General features: G+C 39.4%; 1 pseudogene; it reads right to left on the bottom strand.

The window, feature by feature from the left end:
• Positions 1 to 910: 910 nt before the first annotated feature.
• Positions 911 to 1,037, bottom strand: LOC114693642 (annotated as a pseudogene).
• Between the last annotated feature and the right edge of the window lie 10,210 nt (positions 1,038 to 11,247).

Below are 11,247 nucleotides of genomic sequence, written 5' to 3'. Positions count from 1 at the left end.
TTGGGTTCTCCTAGAATTAGAAGATAAGCCAATGATGGTTATAAGAAACTAAAATGTAAGGAAGTAGAAAGTACAGGCAGAACTAAAATCTCCAAATCAACAATATTCAAAATCACTATACTGATGATATTTAAATAACATTTTATAAATAATAATAATAATATAAATGTGAGTTATTTAATCCACATGGTAAACACCTCTTAGGCTGTTTAGGGAATAAGAAAAAATAAAAAGAGTCTAAGTATGTAAGGAATGACAGAGAAAGGATATAGAGCTAATTACCTTTTTTCACAACTAGACTACCATAGATAATGTTGACAACTCACAAAAATAGTTACCGTGTTACCTTGAAATATAGAACTAAAAAGTAGAATACATATAGCTAAGGTTCTTGCAAATGATAACCTGTGTTATACAGTAAAGTGGGATGAAACTGGTTGTGTCAGGAGTCAACTCATTTTCACTCTGTCCCCCATAGTGCTGTGTGATATTTAAGATAAACACAGATGTTGAAGACATCTTTGCCATACCAGGAAAATTTGATCCTTGTCTTCATGTACACAAAACAATGCTTTTGGGATTTATCAACTCGGAAAAAAAAAGAAAAAGAGAGAGAGAGAGAGAGAGAAAGAAAGAAAGAAAGGAAGGAAGGAAGGAAGGAAGGAACGAAGGAAGGAAGGAAGGAAGGAAGGAAGGAAGGAAGGAAGGAAGGAAGGAAGGAAAGAAAAAAGAAATTTGGGGAATGAATGATTAGGCAGAGATTTGATCAACAAATGATGCTAGTTTCTTTTTTTTTTTTTTTTTACCTTTTTCTTTCTTTCAGTTTTTACAAGTTGATATCTGAATTGGAAGCAAATGTGTGTGTGTGTGTGTGTGTGTGTGTGTGTGTGTGTGTGTGTGTGTGTATGCTCGTACATGTACATACACACACACTAACAGAGTTTAGAAGAGTTTTGTTTTGTTTTGTTTTTTTCAATTAGCAATAATCACACCTCGGATAAACCTCATTGGCTATGATACTGCCACTGCGCAAAGTTTAGTTTAGAAGAGTTTTGCAGGCCGCAAGAATATATTATAGAGATTCAGCTATAGACGAAATTCTAAACAATCTTAGTAAATAAGAAACACAGAGCCAAATACAGAGGAAATAGTCAAAGAGATCAGAGCAATAGCCATGACTAGCTTTAGCTTACCACCAGCAGTAGCTTCCCCAGAGAGACTTTTTCCTGCCTAACGTGTGTTTTTATTGCCTTTCTGTTCTACTTTTTCATTGGCTCTAAGGCCAGCCACATGACTTCCTCATCATTGCCTGTCTATACAGACCTCCAGGTCTCTATGGTTGGTACTGGGATTAAAGGCTCATGTTACCACACTTGGCTGTGTCCTTGACCACACAGAGACTCTGTCTGCCATGTGATCAGATTAAGGGCATGTGCTACCACTGCCAGACTTCTGCTTAATGGCTATTTGACCAATGATCTTCAGGCAACTTTATTTATTAACATACAAATAAATTATCACATTTCATCACAGATAAAATATCACCACATTAGAGCTATACCTAGAAATTTCAAGGCATTTCTCTAGAGGAAGCCATTTATCATGGAATATTTGGTGTTATTTAGCTTTTAATATTTCAGCTGTCTTCTGCTATGAAATTCTTGCAGGGCCCATATACTGCTACACTATATTGGCAAACAGTTCAGCTTCTCAGACCTGCTGGTCCACTAGGTAACACTAACACCACCCCCACCCTGCAGAGCCTAGGAGACAGGCAGGCTGTAGATGCACAGCTTTGCTTCTTGTGCAAATGAAGCTCAGACCTCCCTTCCCCAGATGGGAAAATGGCATTCCAGAGCAACTGACTCAGGACAATAGGGCCTTTTGCATAACCAGGTGCAGTAAGGACTGGAGCAGAATTCCTGAGGGAGGCAGAGAGTCATGTGTCCAGGGAAGAAAGAACAAGGAGAGTTTCTGTAGATGATAAAGCAGAATGGCTCAAGCTGGGGAGTGAGGAGCAAGTGATAGTTTCTTGTAGATTGTAGGTGAATCAGGTCGGGAGAGGAGAAGAGGAAGGAAAGATGGAGGTCGAAGGAACAGAGCACAAAGATGAGATCAAAAGCATAAGGGCTTGGTTATTACTAGGGCTATGAGGGGACAGAAAAAGTAGGTACAGAGAGGAGCTGAGACTCAGGGCGGAACTGAAGCTGTACAGATAGAATTTTGTCATAGAGAAATAAAAAGTAAACGGGCAAAGACCACGGTGTACATAGAAGATTCTTTTCCCTCAGATAACCCCACGCTGGATGTAGCATCTTCCCCATGACTCTGGGAGGAATTTTCTCAGGGTAGGGACTTGGGAAATTTTTGTTAGAAGAGGGCATCAGATCCCCCTGGAGGTGAGATTACAAGTGATAGTGAGCCTCTTGTCCTGTGCGAGAAACTGACCTCGGTCACCTGAAAGGGCTAAGTCCCGTTAACTGCTGAAGACAGCTCTCAGACCGAGGTAAGAAACCGTAAAATTGGATGCTGAACTAAACTGGCTGCAGCCTTGACTGACTCCTTCTTCCCTCACTTCCCTGGTAGTAGATTTTCATGAACTCTACATGAAGTTCACGTCTGTAGAATACTTGAATGTATGCTTATGATAGGATCGTGGCCTTATTTGCAATGTATTCAGAGTGTCTTGGTTTGGAGGTAGATGCGTTGTAGAAATCTAGTGATGCCTATACTTCTTCCCATGGTATGACCTCATAGGATCCTTTACTCAACAACATGTGAATCTGAGGATGACTCCATTGGTGTCTTAAATTTCTTTTCTGTTGGAAGGATATACCGCAAGCCACACCCTCTCTCCGAAGCACCACCCTTCAAATAATATATCAGACTGATAAGCAATTCAGAAGAAAGCTGTGGTGCTGTAGATTTTTCTTTTGCCTTCACCACCAGCAGCTTGTCTATGTCATTAATCCCTATAAAATTGTCTTATCTTTTAAGCCTAATTGTTTTAATTATGTCTTCCACAAGTGGTCTATGTGCATTCTACTGCAAACATATATTCTGCTGTATTCAGTCTCCCCATAGGCAACATCATGAAGCTTTCTGTCACCCCTATGTTCTATTGAAAATGATAAAAAATAAATAAATGTACCCCAAAAGAGGTAATTTTAAGTACTACGTAAACCATTGCTATGCAAATCATCCTAGAACATATTGTGATCTTCAGGGACTACTCAAAGTAAATAACCCTCTCTCCCAAATAGGAAAATTAGACAGAAGTTACTATTTATGCCATTTTAATATTTTCAATATTTGAACACATTGCAATAAAAGCTTTCAGTAAAAGTTGGAGAATATTATGATGGGAGAAACAAGTCAGACACAGAAAGACACATGCCATATGTTCTCACTAGTTTATGGAAACCGGTAAGCCAACCCTGCAGTAGGGAATGAAATGCTAGTCACTAGACATATGCAAAAGAATGGAATGCTAATCACCAGAGATATGTCATGGAGTACATTGAAGTTCGGATGATTGCTCTACCAGATAATGCTGTCATTAATTAACACTAAGAATGGAACATCATAACTATTGTTATGCGTCCCGCTCCCCTCTATCTGTAGAATTCTTCTTGACCAGGGCTGAGAAAATAACTCAGTTGATAAAGTGTTTGACTTGCAAAAATGAGGACCTGAGTTTGATCCACACAAGCAGCCAGGCATGGTGGTGCTCACTTATACTCCCAGTACTAGGGAAGCAGAAACAGGTAGCTCTCCAGGGGTTTGTCAATCATCCATCTAAATTACACTTTCAGGCCAGAGAGCAGTCTTTTCTAGGAAATAGGGCTGGTGTAGGGCACAACCTAAGGTTGTCTTCTGGCCACCACATACACTCATTCACACATGCATGTACACCAGCACAAAAAGAACTACTTATAACCATGGAAGACAAAGAGAAAAGAAAACTACACAAATATCAGTTATAGTGAGTATATGCCACAGGGTCTATTCCTTGGTAGGTATACAGGATCCTTGAAGAGAAAATGATAGAGAATCAGAGAAGAGATTTGGCCAGAAAGGGAAAGGCCTGCTCTTGAGGTGTCTGGATGAAAAAAAAAAAAAAAAAAAAAAAGAAGAAGAAGAAGGGGAGGTGGACTTACTGTGTATATCAGTGTAAATCATAATGGGGCATGGTATCTGTTTTGAGAATTGACTAAAATGCCTGGGATCTGTGGGCAGGACCTGTAAGCTTGCAGAGAGGACTTAGTTTCTACAATAGTTTAAAGATCAAACTGACTTTGTGTAATATATTTTAAATATGCATTAAGAAAGGCCTATATAGGGGCTAGAGAAATGGTTCAGCAGTAAAGGTCATTTGCTGCTCTTTCAGAGGACCAGGTTTTGGTTCCTAGCATCCACATTGACATCTCACAACTAAATATAACTCCAGTTCCAGAGGATCCAGCACCTTCATCTGGTTTCTGTGGGCACCTGGCATGCATGTGCATGCATATGCATGCAGACACACATAGAGACACACACAGACATGCAGACACACATACTAAACAAACCAAGTGGAGAACATAAAAAGATCATATACTTGTTTTAAAATAGTCTCTTTGAAAAATTTTTATTCATAAATTATAAATAAAAGATATTTGGTGTTTTGTCACTTACCGTCCATTTCCTCTCATGAGTGTACTTTGTACTTTAAGAAGTTAGCAAAATTTGCCAGGACAATGATTCCTTTAAAACAAACTTTGATGATCATTTAAACTCTAGGAAAGCATGATCCTTTGCGAGTTTGACCTTAATAACAACAAAAATTAGTACAATTACCATGACATGTCCAACAAAGTAGAAATGTCACCTCGGTGAGGCCTGCAGATTACAAAAATTAAAAGAAACCTGGTACACTTTGAAAATAAAACAACTTTAAAACAGTTGAGTGGTTTTTGTTATCACGGAATAATGTTAAATAATACATTGGAAGACAATAAAAGAAACTAGGTTAGAAGACCAAGGGGGGGGGGGGAAAGCATGGTGCATGACAGGGTATAAATATAGACAGGCTGATGGGAAATGAAACCCACCTTCTACTTAGTAGCTGTCAGGCTCTTAACTGTGAGTTCTAAAAAGACCACAACTCTTTGATTGCCAGAAGAGGGCTGACTGTACACAGCACCAACGTACAGTGCAGCACCATCTGGTGACAGAATGAATGTAAACCACAAACAAGGCTGATTGAATCCTCCTGGACTTCATGCAAAGAATGAAGGGGGGAGGGAAAGGTGAGGAAAGGTGGTTGCCTTTCTCTCTCTCTCTCTCTCTCTCTCTCTCTCTCTCTCTCTCTCTCACACACACACACACACACACACACACACACACATACATTAATATTTAATTCTAATAGTCTCTTCCAAGTTAGTTTCTTCCTTTCAACAGATTTGTTAGAATATCCAATCGAGAAATTTCAGGTTTGTGCATCCTCTGCGAAAGAACTAAGTGCATTTTAAGTGACGCTGGAAGCTTATGACATTTTCGAAGATATTTTCACTACCTCTTAAGATTCAAAAAGTCATTACTTCCCCTTTGTTAAAAAAAAAAAAAAAGAAAGAAAGAAAAGAAAATCCAATATTTTTAAGATTTTTACCACCTGGAGCTGGAAGCTGATTTAGAGGATTCCTGTTTTAATTTTAGAATTGCCTGTTTACCCTTACTGTGGAGTTCAGAGAAAGTTGCTTAGGAAGGAACGGGAATCTAACGGCAGCATGGTGGAGCGATTCCTTTGCACAAGTTAACTGAGGACCAAACTATACCTACCATGCCAAATTCAGTCCCAGGAATAGATCACATTTTTACAAATCCTTCCATCAATAGACAACTAGGGAAGCCCTTTGGATATGATTTGATATGATCTGCTAATAAACTATCTCATTATCCTGCTGCTTCTGAAATGTTTGTTGCTTTAGCAAAACAAGTCCTGGCTGCAAAAGAGGCTGTTCACCTGTTGTGCGACTTCAAAGGCAACAGCCCTTCAAGCATTCTGATGGAGTCTAAGAACTTCAGAAAGCCAGGATCCTGACTCCAGACACCCTTTAGACTGCAGGGCCAGCTAATCCTGGGAGTGTTTTACTGCCTGGGAGGTGGAGCAACTGGATTCTGACCTTTCTATCCTAGGAAGTCCCCTGAGCACAGATGGCAGAGGGACGATTCTCAACTGTCCAAGAATTACCCACCTCCAAATCTGGGGCACTGGTGACTTCGGGTTTCTTACACAAGCTCATCCATTTAGTGAGCTGATATGTGACCTGAAAACACAGATTCCCGTGAGTAAAAACAACTAATTTTCATTTCTCCACTCACTCATGCAGGTGTTTACAGAGCAGATTTATGTTTGTTTGTTTGCTTGTTTTGTTTCTTGAGACAAGGTCTTACAACATACCCTCAGCTGGCTGGAACTCAATATGCAAACCATGCTGGCCTAGAACTCAGAGTTCTGTGGAGATTAAAGGTGAGTACCACCACACTCAGCCTATTAAACAGATTTTATGTTTAGTGATGAAAAATTAACAGGAATAAAAAGTAGATGTTCTCTGCTGCCACAGAATCTATAACCCAGATGAAGGAAGACATTAAATATTAATCTAATATTTTTCAAAGTTCATTATTATTATTTCTGCATTGCCTCAAGAACTAAGAAGGAAAAACACAGGGTGGGGAGAAAATAAACAATACTGGGCTTTACTTTTTTAGTAGAGCTTATGAAATGCCTTCTCATGTGAAAGTTCACAGAGCTAAAAGGTCAACCTCTCGAGGAAGGGTGGAGTGTGTGTGTGTGTGTGTGTGTGTGTGTGTGAGAGAGAGAGAGAGGGGGGGGGTTATTAACACGACTCTCAGGTGAAGAGACAGAGGCTGTGATACTTGGTGTGTCTTACAAGGTTAGATAAATGCAGAACACCGAGCCAGAAACAAACTTCCTGTCTCCCTTCCCATGTTTCTTTTCTCTCACCATCCTGCCTATCATTTTAACACAACCGTCTTTTTTCAAATTAAATTTATTTATTTATTTTACATCCAGACCACAGTTGCAGCCATCTTTTTAAAATTTTTTTTATTCATTTTACATAACAAGCACAGATCCCCCTCTCATCCCTCTTCCCACTTCTCCCCGCACACATCCCTCCATTCTTCATCCCCTCTTCCAAAAGGGTAATCTTTTAAACAATGAGATCTTTAAAGAAGCTGTCTGCCTGTCTACTTTATTGGTTATCCTGCATAAGAGCAGGCAAGTGGCACTTTATTAGCACAGGGTTTTCTGCATTAAGTCACTTTCTCAGATATATTAATTATTTTTCTAAATTACAGTGATTTAAAAAAAAAATCACCAAGGCAACTTATGAAAGAAAGAATTTATTTGGGATTTCTGTTGCAAGGGTTAGAGTCCATGATAACAGAGACAGCATGAAGGCAGACAGCAGCAGGCACAGGGTGGTGGGGGATCTGGACCAGCAGGCATGGGAGCTAGAAGAGCAAGAGAAGAGCTCACATCTTGAACCACAAGCAAGAAACAAAACAGAGGGGCCTGGAAGTCGGGCAAGGCCTTAAGCTCTCAAAGCCCACCCCCTGTGACCTACTTCCTCCAGCAAGGCCACGCCTCCTAAGCCTCCCCAAACTGTGCCACCAACTGGAGATCCAGTGTTTAAATGCCTGAGACTATGGGGGATATTTATTATTCAAATCATCACACCAGGGGTTCTCTAGTAACTTTTAACCAAAAGATAAAGAAATATAAGTGTAAAAATTTCTATTTTTTCAAGAGAATCCATTAACTACCGCTTTAAGAAGAAAAAGCTTCTCTTTGGCTTTCCCACTGTTGTCTTTCCCCTAATTGGAACATATGAAAATAATCTTATCAATGAAGTATTAAGAGTCAACTAGAGGGTCGAAGAGCGTGGTGGGGCATGCCTGCAATCCCACCAGTAGACGGAAGCAGAATGACCGTGAGTTTGTGAATTCTATACCAGCCAGGGTTACAGAGTGAGACATCAGAGAGAAAGAGGAGAGATAGAGATAGAGATAGAGAGAGAGAGAGAGAGAGAGAGAGAGAGAGAGAGAGAGAGAGAGAGAGAGAGAGAGGAAAGGGGAGAAAGTGGGGGGACGAGGAGAAAGACAGGAAGAAAGGAGAGAGAAAGTGAGGCAAAAGAGTGGAGAAATTTTCATTATCTCAAATTTGGACATGCAACAGGAAGTTCTGTTTTCTCAGACCTGAATCCTTACATTATGAAATGAATAAATACAGACATGATTTTTGGGGTACTAGGTAATGGAAAAAGATGAAAACGTTACTGCTACTCTTCACTCAGCTCACCTTCCTGGAGGCAGACTTTAATACTGTTAAACACAACTTACAGATTCCTACAGAAATCGGTTTTGTGTGTTATATTTTGCAATAGGGATTATGGTTGCGTATACATGACTAACTTTTCTGTTCTTAGAGATCAGCGTGTTTAAACATATACAGTAAATAAATATGGTCTACATTCTAACAGATACCGAGTACTCAATGCATAGTATTTGTAGTCCATAAATTCATTAACTATGTCTACTGATATGCTATTTAATTCAATTTTTATTTTTGGAGTAACAGAGATTGGGCCTAGGACCTCACCTATGTCAGGCAAGAACTGGACATTTAAACTATGGCACCTAGACTCTTCTTTTTTACTTTTTCAAAATTTAGAGACAGGATTTCATTTAAGTGGTCCAAGGTGACTACGAATCCAGTCTGTAACCCAAATAGGGTCTTGAAATTGCAACCATCCTGTCTTGTCTCCTGGTATCTGGTATTACTTCTAGACCTGGCTACAATTTCTTAACATTACAATGCCATGGCATACATACTTGTTCATATTTTGTGCACTCATATAAATGTTACTATTATATAATAGTTACCTAGTAGAAATCTGCAGTTCACAAATCTTTTCTGAGTTCTAAAATTGCCCCCCACCAAAAATCTACATTTCCTGACCTTGTGATCATCATAAGCACATGACTGCCACCCTTTTCAATGTTTATAACCTGAGGCAAAAGTGTGTCTTCATTGTTAGCTATCTTCTATCCAACTGATTATAAGTGACATAAAGATTTGTATGTATATTACATTATACTTTTTCTATTATCCACTGAACAAAATGTATTTGTTTGGCATTTAGTAGTATCGATTAGTATTCACTGGCCTCACTGTGGACATTGAAACCTCAGGATCAACACTAGTATTCCACAAGTGCCTTCCTACTTCTCATCTCCACCGAGCTGCTTAATGGACTGACCAAAGGCAATCAATGTGTAATGAGAAATAACAGCAAAATCAGATGTTCACTTTATACAAAGCAACCTCATTCAACCAACATTTGCTGAACTTCTCTGTACATCCCTAGAAAATTTCTCCAACATAGAAAAGCTCTGGATTTTTATAAGAATTTTCTGTCTTCTGGCATACACACCAAAAAGTCACTCGTAATTGAAAGGGTCTTAAATTGCTACTATTTCATGTTCTCCAGATTCAAGCAAGATGATATAATCAACGTAATGGACTAATAATATGATGTCACCTAGAATAAAGGGCTGATCAAAGTCCCTGACAGTAAAATTATAAACAAGAATTATAGAGTTGCTATAGCCCTGAGACAGGATAATGATGATGTAATAGTAGCCCTGCCCATGGAATGCAAATTGCTCTAGGGATAGCAGAATAGCATATAGAATGAGGATAAAGCATTCACCACATCAATATCTGTGTCTATAGAAGACAGAGAATGCATTCATTTACTCCAGCAATAAAAATCACATTTTTGTTCAGTAGCTACTACTGAAGTTAAGTCAATTAAGTTTATCATAGTTCACGGGCGGGCATTCCTCCAAAATCATCTGTCTTTTTGCATAGACTAAATGAGGAAGGTTAATGAAATAAGTTGAGTCAAACAAGTTGAGGAATCATCATTTCTGCATCATACAGGCATGTGATATTCTCTGCAATTCCTCTAAATAAGCAGCATTATTTTGAGGTTGCTGCTTTTGTCTGCAAAATCAGTTCTAATGGCCTCAGCATTTTGTATCATCATGCCAATATGAGTAATATTGACTATATATTTTCTTTAACTCATTGCAAGTGTTTGCAGACACTCAAGGCCCACGCCAATGCTCATCAATCACCTGATTTCAGACCTCAGTACATCTCTATTCTGAATGTGGACTACACTGCTGACAGTCTCCAGAAATTCATATCATTGTTAAAGACAGTGCTTAATACTCCCTAAAGACATCATTATTTATACTTCCCTAATGAATTGTCATCCTGTGATTATAGGTCCCTTTGGGTACACCAAACAGTAGGGGCTAGCCACTCTATAAATTATGACCTCATAGCAGGATCCTTCCTCAACATGATCTGATTTCTTTTTGATTCAAGATTCTCCAAATCTGCCCTTCCTCATCAGAATTAGTTGATGCATTGATCCCAACATTCTATTAGGATGACCTGGGATTGTTTTCATCAAATATGGGTTTCATTTATTCATCTACTTAAGCCTTCAGTTGTCTGCCAATGGACTTCAGTTCTAGGGATATCATTGTTATCTACCCAAGGTCAGTAGCTCTGTTGGTCAAGTTATCTTAATGAGTGCCCTGGCTCTGCTACCCAATACGATCATCATATCCACACATTGTAATCACCGTGTGCTGTGGCTCAGCTAGTAACATCCTGACGTTCCCATCATTACCACTGGATCCCAGCAGTTCACTTTTAGGGAGGAGTTTCTTTCCTGTTTGCTTTTACTTGTTAACTGTCAGTTTTCCAGCTCGATGGGGAAACCTTGAGGACAAATACTTTGTGAAGAAAAGAGGCTTTTTCAGCTTATAATTTCAGAGCCTAAAAATACAAAACTGCATCATACCCATTCTGGTGAGGGTTTAATGGTGGATGGCAGCACACTGGAGCGAGTGGTTATATGACCAGGGGGGAAACCAAGGCAAAGGGGAGACAAGACTTTCCTGGTTCTCATCTTCTTAAATGTCCCGTCTGCTCTTGGTGTCACCATCACATGTTGGACCAAGTTTCTAACACATGAACCTTTGGGATCGTCTCCAAATCATATCTGCTTCTCACCACTGGCCTTGAGGAGGCTCATTAATATATTTCTCTCAGTTTTGCACCACCCCAGTGAAGGGAGTGACTTCTGGATTTTC

The sequence above is a fragment of the Peromyscus leucopus genome, chromosome 13 (assembly GCF_004664715.2).
Source record: "Peromyscus leucopus breed LL Stock chromosome 13, UCI_PerLeu_2.1, whole genome shotgun sequence".
Taxonomy (NCBI): Eukaryota; Metazoa; Chordata; class Mammalia; order Rodentia; family Cricetidae; genus Peromyscus; species Peromyscus leucopus.
The sequence above is the reverse complement of the archived record's forward strand: the minus strand, read 5'-3'. Positions and strand labels throughout refer to the sequence as shown.